This window comes from Fukomys damarensis, unplaced genomic scaffold (assembly GCF_012274545.1).
Source record: "Fukomys damarensis isolate Sample0158 unplaced genomic scaffold, DMR_v1.0_HiC HiC_scaffold_24, whole genome shotgun sequence".
Lineage (NCBI taxonomy): Eukaryota > Metazoa > Chordata > Mammalia > Rodentia > Bathyergidae > Fukomys > Fukomys damarensis.
The window spans coordinates 5,711,105-5,733,293 of record NW_022900936.1 but is presented as its reverse complement, the minus strand read 5'-3'; the positions used below and the strand labels follow the sequence as shown (position 1 = coordinate 5,733,293).

General features: G+C 46.3%; 1 protein-coding gene and 2 long non-coding RNA genes across 13 annotated transcripts in view; 2 read left to right on the top strand and 1 right to left on the bottom strand.

The window, feature by feature from the left end:
- Positions 1-580: 580 nt before the first annotated feature.
- LOC104870789 lies at positions 581-6,650 on the bottom strand. Of its 2 annotated transcripts, XR_782625.3 has the most exons (4): positions 6,543-6,650; positions 2,744-2,897; positions 885-978; positions 581-754 (listed from the first exon to the last, which is right to left on the bottom strand). It is a non-coding gene; the product is annotated as an uncharacterized LOC104870789 (long non-coding RNA). The 2 variants fall into 2 exon arrangements; XR_002025745.2 differs by having other exon boundaries at positions 581-978.
- Positions 6,651-13,003: 6,353 nt separating this feature from the next.
- Positions 13,004-16,975, top strand: LOC104870788. 4 transcript variants are annotated; one of them, XR_782622.1, is made up of 5 exons: positions 13,004-13,087; positions 13,282-13,497; positions 13,752-14,439; positions 15,192-16,247; positions 16,371-16,975. It is a non-coding gene; the product is annotated as an uncharacterized LOC104870788 (long non-coding RNA). The 4 variants fall into 4 exon arrangements; XR_782624.1 differs by having other exon boundaries at positions 13,282-14,225; positions 14,356-14,439; XR_782621.1 differs by having other exon boundaries at positions 13,282-14,439.
- A 655-nt stretch (positions 16,976-17,630) lies between these two features.
- Kcnj15 (potassium inwardly rectifying channel subfamily J member 15) overlaps positions 17,631-22,189 on the top strand; it is a 42,494-nt gene continuing 37,935 nt past the window's right edge. For 3 of the 7 annotated variants that reach the window (XM_010636549.2, XM_019209354.1, XM_010636552.2), the window contains exon 1: positions 17,748-18,247. The gene's annotated coding sequence lies outside the window, so the exon portion shown is untranslated. Of the gene's footprint in view, positions 17,652-17,671; positions 17,697-17,739; positions 18,248-18,302; positions 18,324-22,189 lie in introns of those variants that run through there. The other 4 variants (XM_010636551.2, XM_010636550.2, XM_010636553.2 and 1 more) reach the window with 4 other exon arrangements.

Genomic DNA, 22,189 nt, shown 5'->3' with positions numbered 1-22,189 from the left:
AAACAGGCTTTCTCTGTAAGATAATACAGCCTTGCTCCTCCTTAAACAAATTCAACCCAGAAAATGTCCAGTGATTGTCCTTCGCCATGGGGCTTCCACCGAGAATGGCTCGGTCCCACGTGTAATGCAACTACTGTGATCTTCACCTGTTCACATCTCAGGAAAAACACTGATTTCCACTTGCGACATCTTGAAACGGTTCCATTGCAAACCCCCGGTTTGGAACAATTCATGCCATGTGGGTGAACAAACTTAAGTTGTTTTTCATGACTTCAGAGGCCCAGGATCAGGCTGAAAGGGGAACAGGTTACTCCTGGCGTCATCAGGGACCTGCGTTCCTCTTTTCTGTCTTCCCTGTCATCCTCAGCACTGGTTTGCTGCTCTGTGTCGCCAGAGGCTGGCCAGCCCGTCACCAGCAGGAGGAAGGGAAAGGGCAAATTTATTTAAAGAGATTTTTCCAGAGACAGGATGAACCCTTAACCAAAATTTGGTTCAGATGTTGCTAATGAAGACACCACAAATGCATCCACCAAGAAAATAGGGAAAGGTTTATTACTCACATAAGGAGCTTTATGGGGATAGAAAGGCCGACTCCAGATGACCCAAAATAGCTTGCGGGAATCCAGAAAGAGCCAGCCTGACATTTACTGCAGGTAGAGGATGAGGCACGGCTGAGGGTTCTGCACGGGCTGGTAGAGCTGGAACACGCCATCAACTGCAAAGCGGGGAGCACCAAGACCTGCTTATCCACTTCCTGGTTAGGTGGCAAAAAAGAAAGCATGGTGGCCTGGAAAATCACCAGATACCCACACGGAGTCAGACTCCTGCACTGTCTCAAAGTCTCCCGTGTAGATCGCAGGGTGATTGAGGAATGTAGTGGTCACCTGTCCCAGCGGAGGGCCATGCACACAGAAGGAGCTCAGGACGGAGGTGAACAGGCTCCCCCTTGATGCCGCGTCCCTCCTGGGCTCTTCCTCCCTGTGGAGATAGCAGGGATCTTAGCTGTCCCTCGGGGTCAGTGGCGTTGAAGCACTCAGTTTACGTTTGGTTAAAGATGAGGACCACTGAGCCACAGAGAAGTACCCTTTTTCAAAGCACAGAGGAGCTCTGGGAGCTGGCCTGGGGCCTTAGCTGAACCCAGAGCCCACTGTGCACTTAGACATGGCGCATGCGCACTCATACTCGCATCCCAAAGCTTGGTTACAACAGTACATCCTTCTGTTCATTTCAGAGAATGAATGAACACACAATTAAAGAAAAAAAAAAAACAAGCAAAAAACAACCTTAATTCTGACCCCCAGGCTGGAGCTGTAATGTTTTAAACCTCAGGTGGAATGTCATCTGCAAAATTATTCATAGGGAGAAGAAATTTCTCCAGTGGGGAAAAGAGTGGAGGAGAAAAGTCAGAATGATTAGTCAAAAGAGTTTTCCAATACTCTGTTGTCCAGGGGTATGGAAAACAGGGGTACAGGAAAAATACATCACTCCTTCCAGTTCCCCAGCATCTCTCTCACCTTTCTATCCCTTGCCAAGGATTTTTTTTTTTTTTTTTTGGCATGAAAATATTGCTTCCTGGTTAGAAATGATCCTGCAGTTGAGAAGTGAGGCCCTGAGCAGGTCTGAAGCTAAGGCCCTGCAGGCAGGTGTGCAGCTACGACAGGGAATCTCTGGGCTTCTGCGTGAGGGTCAGTCTGCAGAAAGGAATCCTTTTCTGCTGAGCTACACAGGCTGGTTCTTGCTATCTACATGGAACTGAAGGAGAATCACTTAGACCTGACTTTCTTTGTTTCTGTGTTTACTATTTCAGTGCAGATGTTCCTGGAAGCACGTTCACACTTCCCTCTCAGGATTCAACCAGAAACCTCTTTGATTCGACATCTACTTTACAACTTTGATTTTGTGAAGTTTATAATCACTGTTCAGTTCCCGCAGGGTTGCTGTCTGGGCAGCCCAAGGCCACGAAGCCACCAAGCCAGCAAGGACATAAAATTCAATAGCCAATTAGAGCACTTTGGTAAAGGACCCAACTCTCCAGAGCGACCCCTGGGAGCCCAGAGGACTCGGTGGGTGGAGAATCTGAACACAGAGTTCTGGAAAGCCTCTCTTGGGGTCTTGGTTCATTTTTATTTTTATTCCCTTTCACTCCTTTTGTTTTTCTTTTGAAGAGCTTAAAAAATTTCCATTGTAGCTGGAAAGGCAGAAAAGGTACTAACTTCAACCACATTTTTGGTACTCTATAAAAGCTAAATAAAAATAACAGAACATGAGCAAGGTACCTCAGAGAGGTGCAAGATGTTTGTAGGCCAACGAGCAGACCAAAGGTAGGAGAAAGGCCAAGTCCTCCAACCTTACCTCAAAATAAAAATTTGGGTTACAAAGGAAATGCAAGTGCTACCACTCCTAGCCCGGGAAGTCCACTTGGACCCTCCTCTCAGCTTTAAGTGAAAGCAGAAAACATCTCTTGTGTGTCTGCTTCACTGTGACTGCCTCGCAGTGGAAAAAGGACATTTTTTGCAGCGAATTTATCATTTGACGCAGATGTTTGGCTGAAGTTTCCTGATCTTGTCAGCAAAGCTGACGTTAAGAAATGGGAGCAAGAATGGTAGTTTATTTGTTTTCTTATGAGGTGTAAATTTGCATAAATGAGAATTATTTTCATTACAGTCTCTTCAGGAGCTTCTAGTTTTAGGGAGTATGCTCTCCTCTTTCCCCTTGTTGGGAGAAAATTGACTTTTTTACTTACATGTACTGTGCCTTCTATCTTCCCTTACCACTTTTATTTCTGCCTGCTTCAGTATGTTGATTGCTGCTTGTAATAAAGGTCGTCAAGAAATGCAGACTTTCACCATGGTGTGGCGGATGGCTAACCCTCTCTTGACCTCTAGACTTTTCAGAGTCTGCAAAGGATAAAATCAAGGAGGAATTTGCAAAGTCCATTAAGTCTAGATCTTCCCCCGAGGGCTGAGGCCTGGGCTTGAATGTACCCTGTCCGGCTTTCCTGACTGGAAATGGTTAAAAAGTAGCTAGGGAGTTCTGGACAAGCAAAAGTGGATGTGATAACAAGGTAAGCATTAGCAAGTAAGTTTTTCCTGAATTTAACTATTAATACTCTGTCAGGCTCCAGGAGTAAACTTAGATCGGTCGTCTGTTTTCCTTTTTAAGGTAGATGGAGAGTTCTTCTCCAATGCATGTGACTAGCCGAACACACATTATGTTACAGGGAAGCTGTTCCTTCTTCCAAAACAATCTTAATTTTTATGGCATCTAAGTTAAAACAGAAACATTTATTTTCTTATGGGTAAAGTTCCTGGAATGCTCTATTAGGTCGATTCAGTACATTTTTGCACCAAATAACACTTGACCAAACATTACTTTCAAAAATTGACTTCTCCTTTTCAAAAACAGTTGAAGACGTGCACGTCTTCTGCTAGGGCACGTCACACTTTGGTGTCTGGTCTGTAAAAATCTGTTTTCCCCGAGGCCCAGTTGGCTGAAGCCACCCCGTAAACGACTTCTGTAACCAACAGGTGGTGCCAGCTGTGGGTGTCCAACTTATAACAAAAATGACACGTGTAGACTGTTACTGCTGTTGGGCTTACAAAACATACCCAAATCAGGTTCATTTGTGTAAATCATTGACAGATTCCCTGTGATTTACTGGGATTGATGAATATGCGGATACAGTAGGAAAGAACCCGGGACAGAGAACATCATGGAACATATTGTACCTTATTGTAAAATAAAAATAGCCTTGGAAGGCCTGCGGAATGTGTTCCAGCAGTATAATCAGTTCTATACTGTGGTTTTCCTGCCAGCTGGGGAGCCCGGCGTCCCCAAGACCAGTGCCAAGTGTCTGGTTCGGGCTTCGGTAGGACATGTTTTTCTTGCTGTGGATTTTCAGGTCTGCAGTTTCCCCAAGTGCAGGGCATCTGGATTGCCTTCTCAGTGGTGTGGTGTTGCTTTCCTTCAAGATGCCCCTGCGAGATTGGAGCCCACGATCCTCTGTGATGTGGCTGCAAGACCCTGCAGCCCGGGTGAATCGGGCCCCTCACAGTTTTCATCGTGGATCAAAGAATTCATCTTCCAGACCCAGGCCCTCGGCTACCGAGGCCAAATTTGTTACGGTGCTCTCATGAGTTGCTGAACAAGTACTGCTGTACCGGAGCCCATCCGAGCCACACCTATCGTGAACTGATATGGAGTGTCTACCCCCATTATACCACGTTTGATCTACATTCGCCAAGAATAACACAGCATCTTCTTTCCCTTTGTCTACATGGACTCCAGAGTTAAAATGTGATAAACTGCCTCCTTGTGTCCAGGCAGAATTATGTGCAATGGGCTAAGGACCACCTCGAGCCCGTGACTATCCTCTGGCTTCCTGTCACACACACCTTTGAGGCCGCACCAAACACCCAGGGGCAAGGAGTAAAGGGAAAGGGACTCACCTAACCTGTGAACATTATAAAAATGCCCTAAATGTCTTCAGCTCGAATTTTTAGAAAGACTCAGGGGCTCTGGCTACAAACCCTCACCTCAGGCCATTCCGGACACACACCCTGCAAGGTCTGTGTGTCTCCCTTAAGGCTCCTTCTAAAGCCCTGCTCAGCCCCCACTTCTGTCTCCCTACCCCAGGCCTCTAACCTGAGCCTCACAGCCCTCTGCCCACCGGGCACTGCACATTTCCACACTTGCTTGTATCCTCACTGTGAAGAGAAAGTCCTGCCACTCAGGTAACGAGGCCATTGTTTTTTGTCATCTCCCTAACGCCTGGAGAACTTTTAGTCGATGCTTAATCAAAACTCAGGCAATGTCAAGAAAACAAAATTTCTAAGCCAAACAGTGCTGCGCACAGGATGAGGCCTCTCCGCCTGGCTCTGTACCCTTTTGTCTGGGGGTGAAGGGGCCCTACTTGTGCAATTGGCAAGGCCATTTCCAACGGCCACACGTTCTACTTCTTCTTTTTTTTTTTTTGGTACGGGGGATCGAACTCAGGTCCTTTCTACTTCTTGATCTGCTACACCAAGGGCTGGCAACCTTTTTCTGATGAAGTCCAGATAGTTAATATTTCCAGCTTTGTGTTCACCCTCCTTTGCCACAACCCCACAGCCCTGCCGTTTTAGCGGGAAAGCAGCCATTGGTAATCTGTCGCAATAAAACAAGACGTGAGCTGGCTGCGTGTGACCGGGCACTTATAGTCTGCGGGCCTCTGTACTACACTGGCGTCACCTTAGAATAACCGTTTCCTATGGATAAATGTGCAGCTCCCGGAGGAGGAGGAGTTTCATTTCCATTTTGTCCCTATTGTTATTTGGATAAAGACTTGCAAAGTGACTCTCAAGTGTAGTCTTTGTTTCATTTTCAGATTAGATAAATCTACTGAGGCATTGTCTTTTTTTTTTTCCTTTTCTTTTAAAATAATATTTGTGATCATCTTGTTTCCTCAAACTAAGCCTGAGACAAAGCTGGTAGTGCCAGTTCATTAAGCTCTTTGTGGCTAAACTGGTTTCTCATCCACTAGGTTCTGGAAGAGGAAAAGAAAAGATTGCACAGATTAGGTGTGTTGTGAGGAGGGACAAATACGTAATGGAAACCAGACTGGGCCTCCTTCCTCCTCCCCAGATTTTGCACCAACTAATCTTAGTACACAAGGTGGAACAAGGGGTGGACTTTGGCCCCTTAATTTAGACTCTAACACTACCAGAGAAGCAAGGGCAAGTCTACATTCTGGACCTGGCATGGAAACCCGAGCTGAACTGGACCTGAGGACCTGAACAGAGATAAATCATCTTTCTTTATCTACTTGAGGCCAAGCCACTCAGAGATAGGCCTTCTGTTTCACCCAAACCCTGCCTAGATCTGATCTGGAGGGTCTTGTCATCGCCCCTGGGCAGAACTGAGTCCCAGCAAGTCCCCCACCATCACCCGTAGTCCCACCCTGCCCCTGAAAATCGCCAGAACTCAAAATGACTCCTGGAAGACATTCTCTCATCCCAGGCCCTCGAGCAGTAGCAGGGAGGCTAAGGAGGCACAGTGGCTCTTGGTCTTGTGACCTGAAGGTATTTATTTTATAGAACTAATGGCTACCAGGTGGTACTCGGGACCAAGAATACTCTTTTTTTTCCCTCTTAACAAGACATAATCTAAGTAACCAGAGTGTGGGTTGTGTGCAGACCAAAGGCTAGCTAGAGGAACTGGTCACATCCTGAGGTGAAGGAGCAATGGGCTTTGTTGGTCTAAGATGCTGTTTATGTGGTAATGACTCATCCATGATCCACAGGAAAAGGCACAGCCACCTCCATACCGCGGGAGGTTTTATAGGCACTGTCATCATGGAGTCTGGAAACAGAAGCACAGTCAGAGAGAAAAGCTCAGCAGAGACGGGAGAGGAGTTACAGCCCTGGACTTTAAATCCTTTTTCAGCCCATTGTGGCTCAGATTCCACTTCCTGTCATCTCTGGTCCTCTGCCCCCCTCATTCTCAAACCCGACTTTGTTGGGACCATGACATAATCTTAAAGGACATCTATGCCCAGCCCTCACCTTGGAACAACAGAGCCAGCATCTCGTGGTCATTTAGAAGCTCTCCCTGGGGGATTCCAGTACGTAGTCAGAGGTGGGGCCCGCTGCTCTTTTCCTTCTCCCACAGTGCTGAAGGTGCTCCTGGGAAGAAAGCAGGACGGTGGCCAGCTGTGCCCAATCTCCTCGCCTGGGAACTGTCTCATAAAAATGCATCTGAAACCAGCTCTGAAGTCATCCCAGAAGTGATTCCATTTATATCAGAGAGGGAGAGAGAGAGCAAGTGAGAGAGGAGAAAAGGTAGAAATCCAGCAAGAGTCTCCTGGAGCATGGGTTCATGGCCATTCCAGCCTTCTCCACGGTGAGAATGATCATGGCACTGTGTTCATCCCGAGATTCCCATGGCAGCCGTGACTTCATGGCCACTGAGTGCTACAGTACAACGGAGGGTCCACGTGTCCACCTCAAAGTGAGCTCAAGTCCTCAGATTGCTATTTGGTCTTGAGCAAATGGCTCCATTTAAGACACAGTTTTCTCATCTATAAAACAGACTTGACTTGTTAAAATGGTACATTAGAATATATAAATAACTTAATAACTATTAAAATAGGTGGTGATCTAAATAACATCAATCGATTTGCTGACCCATAGCGAACCTTCATCAAAAGGAAGCTGTTATAATTAGGGCTATAATGAATTGTGTTTCTGGGCCAGGGTCTGGTTTTCTTGTTGTATGGGATAACAACTCAAGAATAAGAATAAACCCTAAAGTTTTGACTTCTGTTGGAACTTGTAAGGTCACTAAAGGGTGCGTGTGTGTGTGTGTGTGTGTTCATTCTCAAGTTCAGCAAGATCCAGTAGCATTAATTATGGTCAGATATAAGAAGATGAGCTTCTAAAGAAAACTCTCTGATGAATGCAAGCCAAAAATCGCCAAGGCTGCCTTTGATTTTCTTTGCAGTTCAAGTGGGGTATGTGGAGATTGCTATATTCTCCCTTATCTATTAGGGATCAAGAGATGAGTTAGTGGCTGGGAGGGAATATTTATAAAATTCTGGTTAAGGTCAGCATGACAATAGAGAAGGTTCAGAGGTAAATTATGTTTGATGTTGCTCTATATTATCACCACAACACATGCTACCTAGCAAGTATGGGGTGTGTATTAAAGGGTGCGTGTGTGTGTGTGTGTGTGTTCATTCTCAAGTTCAGCAAGATCCAGTAGCATTAATTATGGTCAGATATAAGAAGATGAGCTTCTAAAGAAAACTCTCTGATGAATGCAAGCCAAAAATCGCCAAGGCTGCCTTTGATTTTCTTTGCAGTTCAAGTGGGGTATGTGGAGATTGCTATATTCTCCCTTATCTATTAGGGATCAAGAGATGAGTTAGTGGCTGGGAGGGAATATTTATAAAATTCTGGTTAAGGTCAGCATGACAATAGAGAAGGTTCAGAGGTAAATTATGTTTGATGTTGCTCTATATTATCACCACAACACATGCTACCTAGCCAGTATGGGGTGTGTATGTGTGTGTGTGTGTGTGTGTCTGCGTGCAGGCACACCAAGGGCATATGTTTTCTGTTTATCTGTCAGACTGGTAGCAGTAGTCCCATTCTACATATTTAGCATCGAGATTTGTACTTCACAATGAAATAAATGTGTATTTGAGAATCCAACTTGAACTTGGCCGCTGTCTCGGAAGACCATTACTGTCAGAAGTTATTCTCACATACAATTTTAACAGAAAAACTAAGCCAGATAATAAAGCTAGAAAATGAAGGATGAATGGATGGATGGACAGGTGGATGGATAAGCAGGAAGATGAGTGGACAGACAGAATAGACTGATCGATCGATGGGTTAGTACGGCCCTGGAGCTGGCATGTCACTCAGGGGGCCGACATGTTCTTTGTGCCCCTTGGTGGGAGACTGGAGTTTCCGTTGTCAATGTCATTTCATCACGTGTCTGGCTTCATGTTTTCCCACATTCCCTGGGGACTCAACTGGCACAGCATGTACCAGTGAGGAAAGGAGCTTTCCTCTCTCCACCCCTCCACTGCTCTGTGCACTCAGACTCCAGGAAACAACCTAACACCCAGCAAACACTAGAAAGGGCCTCGCTGACGCAGGCAGCTCTCTTAACTAAAATCCCATCTCTAGGACTCAGGGAACTGTCAGATGACATTGCTTCCATGCTGGCCCTGCCTGAGTGGAATGCATTTCTAAAACCGAGGTGGAATTTTTGCCATCCCTTTCTTGTTGTTAAGAGCACATGACATCAGAAGGAACCCCAAATGGCACCCACATGTCCCCCATCATCTCCACAACCTCCACACTCCCACGGGTCAGCAAACGTGAGTGACATGTGGGGAATAACCCTACTGGCCAAGGCAGACCAGAGGGCATGTCAAGGTGGCAACTATAACTAGGTTCTGTAACCAAGATAGTAGATGGATTGCTGGGAATGTATGTGTCTGACTAAAGTCATGAAATAATGCTTCACCAAGTGGCAAAAACACTACATTTTATCTCTACACCTCAAGGCGCTTCAGGAAAACTGGCCCAAGAAAACCCGGTTTCCTTCGCACAAGTTAATGAACTTCTATTATTTAAGTAATTTAAACTACTTGACTAGAACTTCTATTTATTTAAGTAATCTAAACTACTTGACTACTCAAGTGGTTTAACAATGAAAGAAATACAATGAGACTCAGGAAATCAGTGTGCCCTGCTGCTCTCCTGAGCGGAAAGAGCAAAGGGCCTTCCAGAGAGTGCAAATCCTCACCGAGGTGGGCAGCTCGGCCGGCAGCTGGGCAGCTCTGTGCAAAGGCCAGGTAGAACACAGCAGGGTCCTGAAGGGATCAGCCAGTGCACAGTCTTTGCCCCCCAGCTCAAGCAGAGGGAGAAGCAAGAATGCACATATTGGACAGGGTTTGCAAATGGCCCTTCCTGGATGTGGATTTAGGTCAGAGAAAATGAGCCACCTGCTGCAGTGGCTCATACACAGGCAGGAAGAGCTATTTAACCTCAGTCACCTTCAACACGGAGCGCCACCCCCTAATGTCCTCTGCCAGGGGACACAGGCATTGGGCAGTTCCCAAGCCTTCCTTCATCCAGACTTCCCAGGAACCCTGGGAGGCCAGTTTGCTTTTCTTAGCAAATTGTGCGAAGAGTATCTCAGAGCAATCAATTAACCTACCCAAGCCATGCAGTTAGTAGGCAGCAGCTCTAGCATTCCGACCTAAGGCTAGCTCAGACAGAATCTGTACTCGTCTCCAGCCCATTATACCCTACTCTGTGCCAGAAAGAAATGATCCAGTGGCCTGAGGGAAGGATTACATTTTGGGTTCCATTTTTTTTTCTCTTTGTCTCCACACTGTAAAATGAGAGCGTATTCCATTCGGAAACTTAAAAGACAAAACATAACAATGTTTGCCCAAAAGACTGCAATGAGTCTAAATTGATAATCCGAGTATTCTTGTTGGTGTGTGTATTTAACAAGGTGATATGTATTATTTACTGATCAATAAACTATAGCACCAAACCTCTGGAAACACTGACGCCTACTAAATACACACAGATTTCATAAAGGAAAGTGAGCCTAAGGGTTTTCAGTGGTGAGAAGTTCCACACTTAGGGTAGTTTGAAGAAGAGCGAGTCATAATTTAACTCTCACTTGGGGTTAGGGTGACCACACTGGCAAACCAAAGCAGCAGAACAGAAGCTGTGAGAGGGACAGAGAATATTCTCTAGCAGGTGATCGAGTAGAAATACATGGAAGTAAGATTTCCCCAGGAATATTTCTTAATGGCAGAGTAAAGAAAAGCTAATCAGTCCATTCCTAGTTTGTCAAAGCAAGGAAAACCATGACTGTGTGACTTTGCTTTCAGAGGCTCATCGACAAGTCTCTAGCTTATGCTCTTTGGGGCAGACTGTCAAAGAGAAGCTCAGTAAAAAAGGATTCCCTTTTATCGGGCTTTCCTATCATCTCTGCTTTGCTTGGAGTTCCCGTGATCCCTACACACACACTTGACAGAAACCACTGAGCCTACTCAGCCATAAAGAATGAGAAATTAGATTCATTCATGGGAAAATGGGTACATATTGAGGATATACTCCTAAGTGAAATAAATAAGTCACACATGTAAATACCAAATAGTTTCTCTGGTGCGAATAAACTATAATAATACATAAGATCCTAATGAGACAATTGACAATGTGAAGGGCTAAAAGTGTAGGGAAAGTGGGAAGGGTGGGAGAAAGGTAATAAGGGAAAGAAAAAAATAGGAGAAAATGAAAAAATGGAAATAAAATGTTTGTAAATAGGGAGGGGGGTGAAGGGAAGGCGGGGACAAGGGGAAAAAATGAGAACCAAGCCCTGTCATGTAAAGGTACAAGATCCCAATGATGAGTGTGACTGTACTGTATACTTAAAATGTACCAATAAACTCAATGAGGAAGAAAAAAGAAAAGAAAAGAAACCACTGAGCCAGAACAAGATGACCACCATGGTCTGTGTTCATAGAACAAGTCCTCCGTGGACAGCTGTCCCTTCAAGTCAAATTTCTTGTCATTTAATGCACTCTTGTAGCTTCTCCAGTTCAGGTTCCATTACTCAGTGCCTAACAGTTTTCCAGGGCAGACAAAGAACAGGTCCACAGTTGAGGCCATAGGCGTCTGTGACACTCTTTTTCTACACTCGCATTTCTCCTGTAGGATTTGTAACAGCTCAGCTGAGATCTTTCACGTGCCATCATTCAGTCAATTTTCATTGCTCAGTTTTTCCACAATAACTAAAGTATTTGGCAAAAAGTTACAGTTTTGCAATGGGAAAGCTTCCAAAGTAAAAAAAAAAAAAAATCCTAATTGTTGACCCACTTCTGCTAGTAATAAATACTAAAGTTATGTCCTGAGACTTCTCCTGGGCTCTCCTGCATTTATGTCATGGAGAATTCAGGGTTGTTATGCAGAATCGGAGTTTTAAGGACATTCTCTGCGTTTCAGAGGTAAAATTGGCATGGATTCATAAGAACCATTCAGGCTGTTAACAAATGAGGGATTTACAGCATAATAATATCACTAAATGCTGGGAAAAGGGCAAAAACTGTATTGCCAATGAGCTTTGCTGGAAGCCAGCGAACCAGACTAGGAAAAGTAGGAAAGGGGCCCTATGTAGACTGAGGAATTGAAACATCAAGGCAAGAACTGTCAGGGCAGGTGAGCTCTGTAGGGAAGGGACCGTGGTGTGATGAGTCTGAGTGACAAAATGTAGCACCTGCATCTAGCAGGTAGAATGAGACATGTGTCCTAGAAAGGGTCACCACCCATTCCCAGAATGATAGGTGACTTACCACAAGCCAAGGCCCAGTGGCTAAAATAAAATCTGAGGGGAAAATGTAGAATGATTCACTACTTTTGTCTCCCCAACTAATCTTTGAGGTTCTTCAAAGTGATCAAAAAAATGTCCACATTCCCCTATTTTATGCATCGTAAACCATTGTAAGCATGGCTCTGGCGGGGTTGGGCTCAGAATCATCCTGCCGTGTGTAAGATCCTGTGTGTGGTCGCATGATGGAGACTCGGCTGGTGGTGACACCATTTCACCACCCGGTTTAGGAAATGACCTGAACAGTCTCCCACTGAAGGACTTACCAAGCCCAACCCTGCTTAGCTTCCATTCAGGGTGGTATGGCCATAGACACCTAGATAGTCAGTGCAGAAAGAGCTACAGAAAACGTTTACTCAGATGGAAGCGTCCAGCAGATGGCCAGAGGTAGACCAGGGGAGGGTTTCAAGGCAGGATGGCTCTGGTCACAGTGGCTGGACATGCTTGTCTGTTGATCAGCTGGTACTAAGATAGGGCAGCAGGCTAAGTGACGCTCCCAGGGAGAGATACACTGCTAGCGCAGTGATGCCTGCATCACCAAACGGAGAACCAGTCAGAAAGGTGGTATTTTCAATTCTTTATTTGAATGTGGTGCTGTTCCCTGGACCAATCAAAAGATGCTCTTTTCAGTCTTTCATTTGCAGATGGGCATGGCCAATCAAAAGACACGGTTCTGATCCCAGCTTTACATTTGGCAGGAAGCCACGCTAGCTCCTCAGTAGAACAGTTTATGCGAGGTGTAAGGCAAAGTGAGGGTTTGATAGGCCCACTGTCCCACCTGCCCCTTATTCACATGAGAAGGAGATAACCTGGGAATTGTGGACACAAGAGACCCCTTTTCCTTCTCCTTTAGGCCCACTGTGAATCTTTTCGCTGTCTGCTCTCACCGCAGCGCACACTTTCTTCCCATCTTCACTTACTGATCACCTCCACTGCCTTTCATGTGTGTCCTGTCCAGTTACTCTTTTGGGACATCCAGGACCTGGAAGAAGAGCCCCAAGTGACCCTGCATCAGGTAACAGTGCTGTCAGCGGTAAAAAGCAGTCGTTGCTGGTTTACATTCCCAGCAGCAGACCATAACGCTAAGTGAAGTAAATCAGTCACAGAGGATTAAGTATCACATGGTTTCTCTTTCATGAGAAATCCGAAATATGAATCTTCTAAAGAGCAAAATAAAGGAGAGACGGTAAGAAACGGGGAGGTAGGTTTGGGGCAGGTGGGAAGGGCATGTGCGAAGGAGGGCGGGAGAAGGTGGAAGGGGGAGAAAAATGATCAAGGTATGATATGTATGTGTGCCAATTCCCCTAACCAAAATACATGCTATGTGTTGGGAATTTTGCTCATAAAAAAGCTTTTAACAAGTCATCATGCCCTCCATAGATGGGAACTGCCACAGAGGAGCTCACTCAGTAAAAGTGGATCTAAAGTAAATCAGGAGCAAACTGTGTGTATCTGTCCTGGGTGTGAGTTTGCACCAACATCTACAGCAGTGAAATTATGATTTGAGTGGCGCAAGAGGGAACCAGATCACAACTCACGGAGCCCGAAGTTCTGCAGCCCAGAGAGACCCAGAGTCTCCAACTGCCTTCAAGTGAGGTCAGAGGAGAGGTGTCCTCTTTGTGGACTCCGGTATTGCCTGAGTTTATTATTTTTTTTTCAAGTCCTGGATATCAAACCCAGAGCCTCGGCAGTGAACTACACCCTCACCCTCTCTACTTTCAGTCTCACGAGGTTGCCCAGGTTGGGTTCAAACCTGCATTCCAGGTCCTGCCTCAGCCTCCCAGAGTGCTGGGATTACGGGCATGAGCCAGTGAGCCTAAATTTAAAGTACACATTTTTCCCTTCTACAGGTGCTTTGGGCAAAGGTCTATTTGGTGCTACCAACTTAGGAGAGCTTCAAATGAACCCATCTTTTAATATTTAATAGTGGACTCCAAGACAGCCGAGGACCCCAGGAGGTTAGGCTGAATGGTCATTGTCATTTGCCTGGGACTGAGGGTTTTCCTAGGATTTTTACGGTTAAAACCAGGATGAGCAGTCACCCTGCAGCAGAATAACTTGGAGGTAATGTTTTTCTTAAGTAATATTTGCATTTCTTGGTAATTTTTGAGTGCACACAGCCCTGAATCAGCCATACTATTTTCCCAAGGAGGAATCAGTTGTATTGAAGATGGTGGTAGGAAGGTGGGGAACCCTCCACTGGGAGCTGGAGGCTGCACTCAGCACAACTCAACCCCCACTAAGGATATCCAAGGAGGAAGGGAGATGGGATTCAGTGATCAAACCATTTTCCTTGTGATTATGGCTGAGCCCCATGAGTTAAGGTTAGTGCTCCATTGCTAACCATCTCGGAGGTCAGATGTCTTGACTCTTTCAATTAACTTAATTAGCCTTTTTCCTGGTGTGTCTGCAACACTTCTTCGTGTCCACCTGTGGAAATCTTATGGGCTAAAGTCAGTCATTCCCTGCTCTGGAAGCCCACCATCAGCTCTGCGGAGATTTAGTCAGCCTTCTGTGGGACTCTGGAGTATGTCTATGGTATGTGTGACAGTTACCTATTTATCCATCTTTCTGTTCAACAGTAATTTAAATACTGTAGAGACTGGGGACTCCTTGTAATCCAGCAAAGAGAAAGCACCCAAGTTAGTTACTAATCAAACCCAGTTGTCATGTAACAAAGGATTCTGTTTGTGATAAGAAAGCGCAGCTAGGATCCTCCTGTCCCTTGGAATAAATGATTGCGTGTATAATAAATTATTTGCGTCTAAATTACCTTCCAAATTTGGTCCTGGGATTTTTTATTTTATTTTGCTTTGAAGGAGGGGAATCAACGGAGGGGAACACATTCTGCGTTCCCAGGGGGCCTTCGGTGCTCAGGGGGCTGGCGGCCCCTGTGCTGCTTCTGGGAGCCGTGTGCTCTGTGCGTGGCTGCTGCTGGCCTGCAGCTGCTAGTCATCTGCATTGCATTGCCTGGGGGTACGGGGGCCCCTGCTGCAGCAAATGCAGAAAAGCTCCAGCACTGGGAAGATCCCATGCCCACACACGAGCGCCCCTTCTTCCCCTAGCCAGAGAATCCCTGTGCAGGATGATGAAGACCCGGCTCCCTTATTAGGTGCTGTCCTCACATCAGAACCCAGGAGCAGGCAGAGGCTGGACCTCGGCCTCGCGCCACAGTTGTGTCCTGGCTTCTTTCATCCCAGGTTACTTCTTTCACAGCCCCTCTGGGTTCCTTCCCAGAGGGCGTCTTTGATAAATCTCCCGTGCATCTCTGTCCCCACGTCTGCTTGCAGGGATCCCATCCCAAGATCCGATTTTGACTTGAGATCCCTAAGCACACTTCTGTCCAGGAAGCCAGAGGAATGCGCAGGTCTCCGTTCTGGCCGGCAGAGTTGGAAAGAACTGGCATGGACACACACTTCTCTCTGGTTCACCTGAGTTCCCAGGGCTTCTCCAAGACGAAGACGACGGCAGCAAACCGGTCACACCCCGCGCCGCCCCTGGGGGCTCTGGGAGCTGGCGGCGCCTTCTGCAGTGCTAATAATGTCCTAAGAATGAACCCTTCATAAGGAGCGCCACACTTAATACCACCCAAGAGGACTGTATCCAAAAGGAAAAAAAACCTTTTGGTTTCTTTCCCATCACCCTTCAAGGTTGTCTAGGTCCCTGTCCACACTGGCGTGAGAACTGAGAGAACTCGAGAAAAATTGTTTCCTTTTTTGGGAAATTATTCTTAGGAAACAGATCTCTTTCGAAAGTTGGTGCTTTTGAAGATTTCTGCCCAGTCCTCAAATGTTTTCTCAGGACTTCAGGGAAAAATACACATTTTAGATGCATGTTTTTATCCAAATTTGACACGTTGAGTCTTCCTTAAATGCAGGAGAGGAAAGAGGAAAGAGAAAGAAAAGAAAGAAGAGAGGAGGGAGGAGGAAAGGAAAGGAAATGTATCATATATTCATGTTTGTTTATGTTAGGCTTACGGGTTACTACCCTTGACCATCTTTGATGGCAGATTGATTGGTGATGTTATTTAATGTAATTTCACACAGTAAATTTCAGATATTCCTCCTAAAACCCAGACCGTGAAGCAGGATTTACTGACAGGGTGGGAGAGAGATTGGGTGACAAAATATTTACTTGCAGGATTAAAATTGTTCCCTATTTCCTCGACTTGGCCTCAGAAATTTCCAGAAGGACCTGGCCAGATCATTCTGTTCCTGAAACATCCACACCGAAGTCTGTCACTCGTGACAGGTCTCAGAGGATTCTTCCAGAACTTTCCTGAGCTCCAGGCTGCCCCCTGGTCATGCAGTCATTGTGCTTCACCTCCTTGGGCATTTTCCTGTCAGGTTGGCACCCTCAAGATCTAATTGTTGACACATTACTAAACGAAAAAGAATAAGTAGGCAAACAGGACTGCAATGAAGAACAGTCTTAATGTTTAACTTGTGTTTGTCATATTCGTGTCCTAGGGACTGATTTCCTTCTGTCAGCATGAACGAACATCAGCTCTTTCGTGGACGGCTCAGCCAGAGTTATCGAGGTGTGACTGTAATTCCCACTGTGTGTCCCTGGATGCTCAAAGAATTCCATGTCCATGCCCACGAAACACTGGAGAAAATTGCGGGACAGTGGGGTGTGCGGAGGGAGCAGAGCTATTTGTTCTGTGGCTCGATGATTTTGGACAAATCGCTGGCCCTCTCTGGCTTCCATTTCCTGGCCCTCAAAAGATGAATAATCATGCTTGTATCTTGATCCAAACATCAAATTGATGCTTTTAAAGGAGTTTTCTACATTGAGGAGTCTTCAAATGTTAGTTTGCTCGTGGAAGTCGAGGGTGGGAATATTCATTAAATATAGGAAGGTAAGAATTAAAGTTGAACTGCAATAAATCATATCCTCCATTCGCCATCTTTTATCAATGCACTTTCGGAAGGTCTATGGTGTGTCAAGTATCTCTGAAAAGATGATATGGGGTCATCAAATCAGGCACGGCCAAGTTCCACAATGGGACAGAGACAGAAAATGACAGCACTGGGATGGTCTCACCCGGTGGTGAGTGACGCATGAAGCAGGAAGGGAGCTGAGGCACAGAGTTCAGCAGGGGCCACACCGGTGGGGCCTCCGGGGCAGGGACCCTGTGGCAAAGCCTGATCTCTGAGGAGGAGGAGTCGGGTCTTGCAAAAGAGCAGAGAGAGGACGTCCAAGGCAGGGGCCGTGCAGTGTGTCCCCACCACCTTTGTGACTGAAAGCCCTTGCACCTCTGGGCGCTGCCCATGCCAGCAGACGGGTGTCTCATTAGCAGAACTTTGCAGGGATCCCCATACACCGTGTCCCAAGAGGCTAGGAGAGCACATGGGCCACAGACGGACCCGTGGACACGGAGGCTGCAGGAGCGCCTCAGTGTAGGACAGACACATGGCTGGCTTCCAGAAGACACTACAACTTCATTTCTGGACCCCAAAGGTCTCCCCTCACATGTCTGCCCCAAGGACTTCCAGTCATTTGTCATACAAATGTCAGACCCTGCAAGCATGTTAGAGCCAGGTGACGACATGATTCCCACAGTGCAACTCCCACCGTCTGCCCACACATACCCAACATGACCCACATCTCTCCCGCTCATTTACACTTGTTCAGGGAGAAAACAAAGGCAATAGAAAAAATCAAGGTGCTAAACACAGGAGTTTCCCTGTGTGGGACCAGACTCTGGGACTCAGGCACGGCCTGCCCTAGCCCTGCCTCCCCAGGAGGTGCGGGGTTTTGTTAATGTTCCTTTGGGGTGAGGAGAAGGGCAGGTAAAGGAGAGCTTGTTGGAAAAGATAATCTGGTTATTTATTTATAGTCTGCATAGGCAAAGAGACCTTTAGAAGGGCTTTGAAAAGGGTGGCCAAAGTTTCTTCCAGGATTAACTGACCTTCTTTAATCTTTTATACAGGTGTCTGGCGGGCTGGGGCTGGGGAATTGAAGAATCCTGTGCCAGTCTATACAACTCCTCAGGACTTTAAGATACACAGTGACATCATGGACTCCTTTCTCTGATATTCACATTCTCTCTCTCTCTCTCTCTCTCTCTCTCTCTCCCTCGTCTCCTTTTCTCCCTCCCTCCTTCTCCGTCCCTCCCTCCTCTGCCTAATCTTTCTCAACCTCTTTCCTCCTCTCTAGTCCCTTCAGGTAATTCCTTCTCAGACTTGTACCAACTTGTTTTTGACTGACAGTGAACGGTGAGAAAGCTCCTCTGGAGAAGCCCAGGACACCTACCTCTCCCCCGGCGACCTGCACGGTCCCACTGCTCATTTTCCTGCCTGCCCTACCTTCTCAGCCGGCCAGGAGCCCGCATGCTGTGCAGGTAAGAAGCACTCGCTGTGTTAACACCAGCGCCGGCTACAGGTTGGAGATGTGTTTGGAAAACTTGAGTTCTAAAGGTAATGAAAAAGTTGTGATTCTTTTAAAACTTACTTAAATCATTCAAGGCACCCAGGCTTATCTGGGGGAATGTACAAGTGCCGCTTGCATGTGGAAAACGGGTTTTTCCTTAATGATGGGGCACAGCAGAAAAGAGCCCTTTTATGTTTGTCTGTGAAACACTACCCAGATGTTGTCTAGCGGGCGGTGGGTGGGATGGATCGAGATCACGGGAGAATTACTTTGACTCCTCCTGGAAAGTGCTTTTTTGTCACAGTGTCTGTTTGCTATTGATTGTCAGCGATTATATAGTTCTCTGGCTAGTTTTCTGGCAGTCGTTTTCTTTTGTCAGTGGTGAGATCAGTTTAGGTTGCTGTAAGGCGAAACCTCCCCAGAATATTTTAAAATCTGTTACCTATCCTTACGAGAAAAGAAAAGTTACGTAAGTTTTCTGTGCGGTAGGTATAAGGAATGTAAATAATTCTGACTTTGCAAACATTCTGAACTTTGCTCCCAGCCCGTGAATAATGCTTTTTACAATCTGCGTAGAATTCCATGTGAGTTCTGACTATTCTGAACTAGTAAATGTTACACCGGGTGGAATTTCCACACAGCTCCTGTACAGTCTGCTTTCATCTTCCTGCTGCCCTTCTGAATTTAGCCATTTAGTCACTTGGAGGACATCAGAATTTACCATCCTGAAGACATCTCTTGACCTCACTCTTCTGGTTAGAAAATGTACAAAAATAACACCAAAAACAAACCGCGGAAGTTTTTGAAAACTAAAGACAAAAATTCTCTACCCCCAAATTCACAGGTTCAGACGTACTTCTTTTAATCTGCTCAGATCTTAACTGTTTTCCCTCTTGACCTTTAAGAAGGATTTCAAAAAAGTTCTCAGTAACTCTTAAAGTTCTTATTTTGCAGCCTGGGGAATCACACAATCAACTCTTATTCCAGGTCTTTTCCTGTTTTTTCCTCTCTTGAAAGTTTAAGTAAATAGGTCACAATCAGTAATAGCCTTGGGTGATAAATTCTCTCCAATTAAAAATTGCCCATAAAAATCAAAAGACAGCGCCCCATCCCGTACAACTAGAATGCACTTTTAAACGCCGTTCTTTTGTGAAATGCACACATTCTAGAGACTGCCAGCTCAACAAGGACACACTTACCCTGCATACCGCTTGGCCGGGCTCTGCTCTGCCACCCCTTCCTGGGGTTTTATTGGTTTGCAGTTGTCCTTTTCCCTGGCTGTCACATAATTAACTGATCACGGAGGGAGAGGCCCAGAGGTCGCCTAGAACACAGGCATCAAAAAACTGGAGTGGGGGTATTTAGCCAGGTCGCCAGGGGTCCTGTCGCAGAATTGTTTTTTTTTTCACTGAATTAAATAAACGCAGAAGTAGTTTGGGCGTTTTTAGAGAGATCAACTTAGTGGAAGTTTGTGATTCTGGTTTTAAAGGAAAATGCATCTCCAGAGCTCCCCTTCTCTCTGACAGTTCCTTCCTTCCTTGCGTCAGCAGTTGTGGCCACTTTGCAGAAAGTGCTACTTTCCTCTCCTTGTGCTTCTAACCAGTGCAGACGGCTGTCATTTGGGAGCAAAGAGAGTGTGAGTCCCCAGGTTCCGCATGCCGGGGGTCCCGGAGCCAACAAAAGCAGGTCTTTTGGCTCCTTCCCTGGGCACTAAGCACACCCTCCCTCCCGCTTGGAGGAAATCTTGAAAAGTTGCATGTTCTTGTTTTGGGGGATGTGTGTGTGTGTGTGTGTGTGTGTGTGTGTGTGTGTATGTGTGTGTGTGTATGCGCACAGCTGCATTGGAATCCTAGAAGCCACTGTGCAGAGGGTGAGCTGTGAGCAGAGCGTGTCTGAGTGACCAGCCCCGGGCATGGTTGTGCAAGGTGTGCTCACCGCCAGCTAATATCCTTCCTGTCTCCAATGCAGTGCTGCCCACGCAGCAGCTGCAACACTTCCCACCAGACCAAGTCAGGTGTCTCTAAATACGCGAATTCTTGCAAGTGAAAATAACTCTCTTGCAAAATGGACGTGCTGCAAGAATGAGTGTTAGCTTTCGTGTTTGCAAAAAAAAAAAAAAGAAGTGCGTGGTTCATTGGCAGGCATGTGCAAAGGGAAACTCAGACAGCTAACTCTCCATCTAGCCTTCTCTCTTAGTCTGGTGTGAGGTGGGCTGTGGCCAGTGAGGTCTGCACTGGCACAGCACAGCTAAGAGGGAGTCAAGAGCAGCCCTCGCTTTGTGACCCAACACACCTGGCTCTTCACTACTGCACAGGTAGCTTCCTGGGCCAGCTATGTAGACAGGTAAAGGAGCTCTGTGGCCAGGCAGAAGTTCAGGGCAAACAGCCCCAGAAAGGCCAGATCTTTGAAACTTCCCTAAGCTAAAGGAACAAAGGAAATCCACTCCCCACTTTTAAAGGGAGAATTGAGGGCCGAGAAGATCAGCTAGTTAATCATTTGTAGGCAGGGGCTCTGGGAAAGAAATTTTATTTACTGTGTTACTTTGTTGAGATGAGAGGGAAAAAAAAACTGAGAGCATAGGAATTCCTAATATAGGACAAGGCAAGATAGTTGAACTTGACAAATGCAATCTCTGCAAAATGCCACCTGGGCCAGCTCGTCCATGGTGGGGATCTCGCCTCCACACAGCTGCATTCTCTCTGTAAAGAGAAAATCAGGGCTTAAGCAGGAGGGTAGGGATCAGTGCACACTCTGATGGCATCGTGTCCTAGCTGGAGAAGTTGTCAATAAACCAATAATCACCACCATGTTGCTTGATTCTAGAAGCTCATGCCTGGATGAATTCCAGAACATAGTCTGTGTTTCTCACCTAAAATTGTATAGCATAAAATCCCAGCTACTTCAGTCATAATAAGAAGATAGATCAGGACTGCCCCATCACGCTCACAACAGCAGAAAACACACAGGAAGAAAGCCAGGGCCTGTCGTTTCCTTCAGTCTTTAACACAGCAGTGATGCAGCCCTATGTTTTCAACAATGGATGGAAACTTTCATGTCTGGATAAAAGAAAAAGTGTGTGGCTTAATAAAGGAACAAACAGACAGGTACACGAGCACATATGTGCCAACCACCTGCCTCGTGTCCAGAAGGGATTAGTTAAGTGGAGAGCGGGTCTGTGCCTGCTTAGGGCTGAGCCTGTAAAGGGGAACTATTGGGAAGAATCAGCGCTGGAATTAGCAACATCTTCTTTGTTTCTCCCCTATGACCTGGCAGCTTGAGTTCAGAGCTGTCTTGATTGCTGAGATCCACAGTCAACAAAGCAAGGAAGTCCTTTCTGTCCCGGCTGGGCAAAAGTCACAGGGGCTCCCTCGCGCCCTCCTCACTCAGGCACAGGAGTTTGGGATAAATGGCCTCCTGGGGATGGCAGACCGTGCCCCTAGGGTTATAGGACACTCTGACCATTGCAGGAGAGAGGCCGTGGCTCAGAGGAGGGGCACAGCAGCGGGGATTCGCGTGCTTGGGGGACACAGGGGTCTGGGCTTGGTCTCATGCACACCCCCTCCCAGTCGGAGCTGCTCCCAGATCGGGCTGATGGCCATGAGATTCTTATGCATTTTCTGCCGCGACGATATCCGAGGTTTTTCAAGAGTTTATAGAGTTTAAGGTTATATCATTTGGGGCTTTCTTTCAGAAAAATAAAAGCAGATGCACAGTTGTGACTGTAAGATTAGGAGGAGGATTTGGAGATGACCTGTCCCTGTGAGGAACCCTGAAGCTAGGATGTCATCAGTTTCGTGATAAATCTATTCAGCGTCGCGCACAATAAAGACCCAACGCTTGTTTCTCGAGTGAGGGGATGAATTGAGCTATGCAAATGTTGGCCTTCTAAGAGTGACTCTGTGAAAGGATAAGT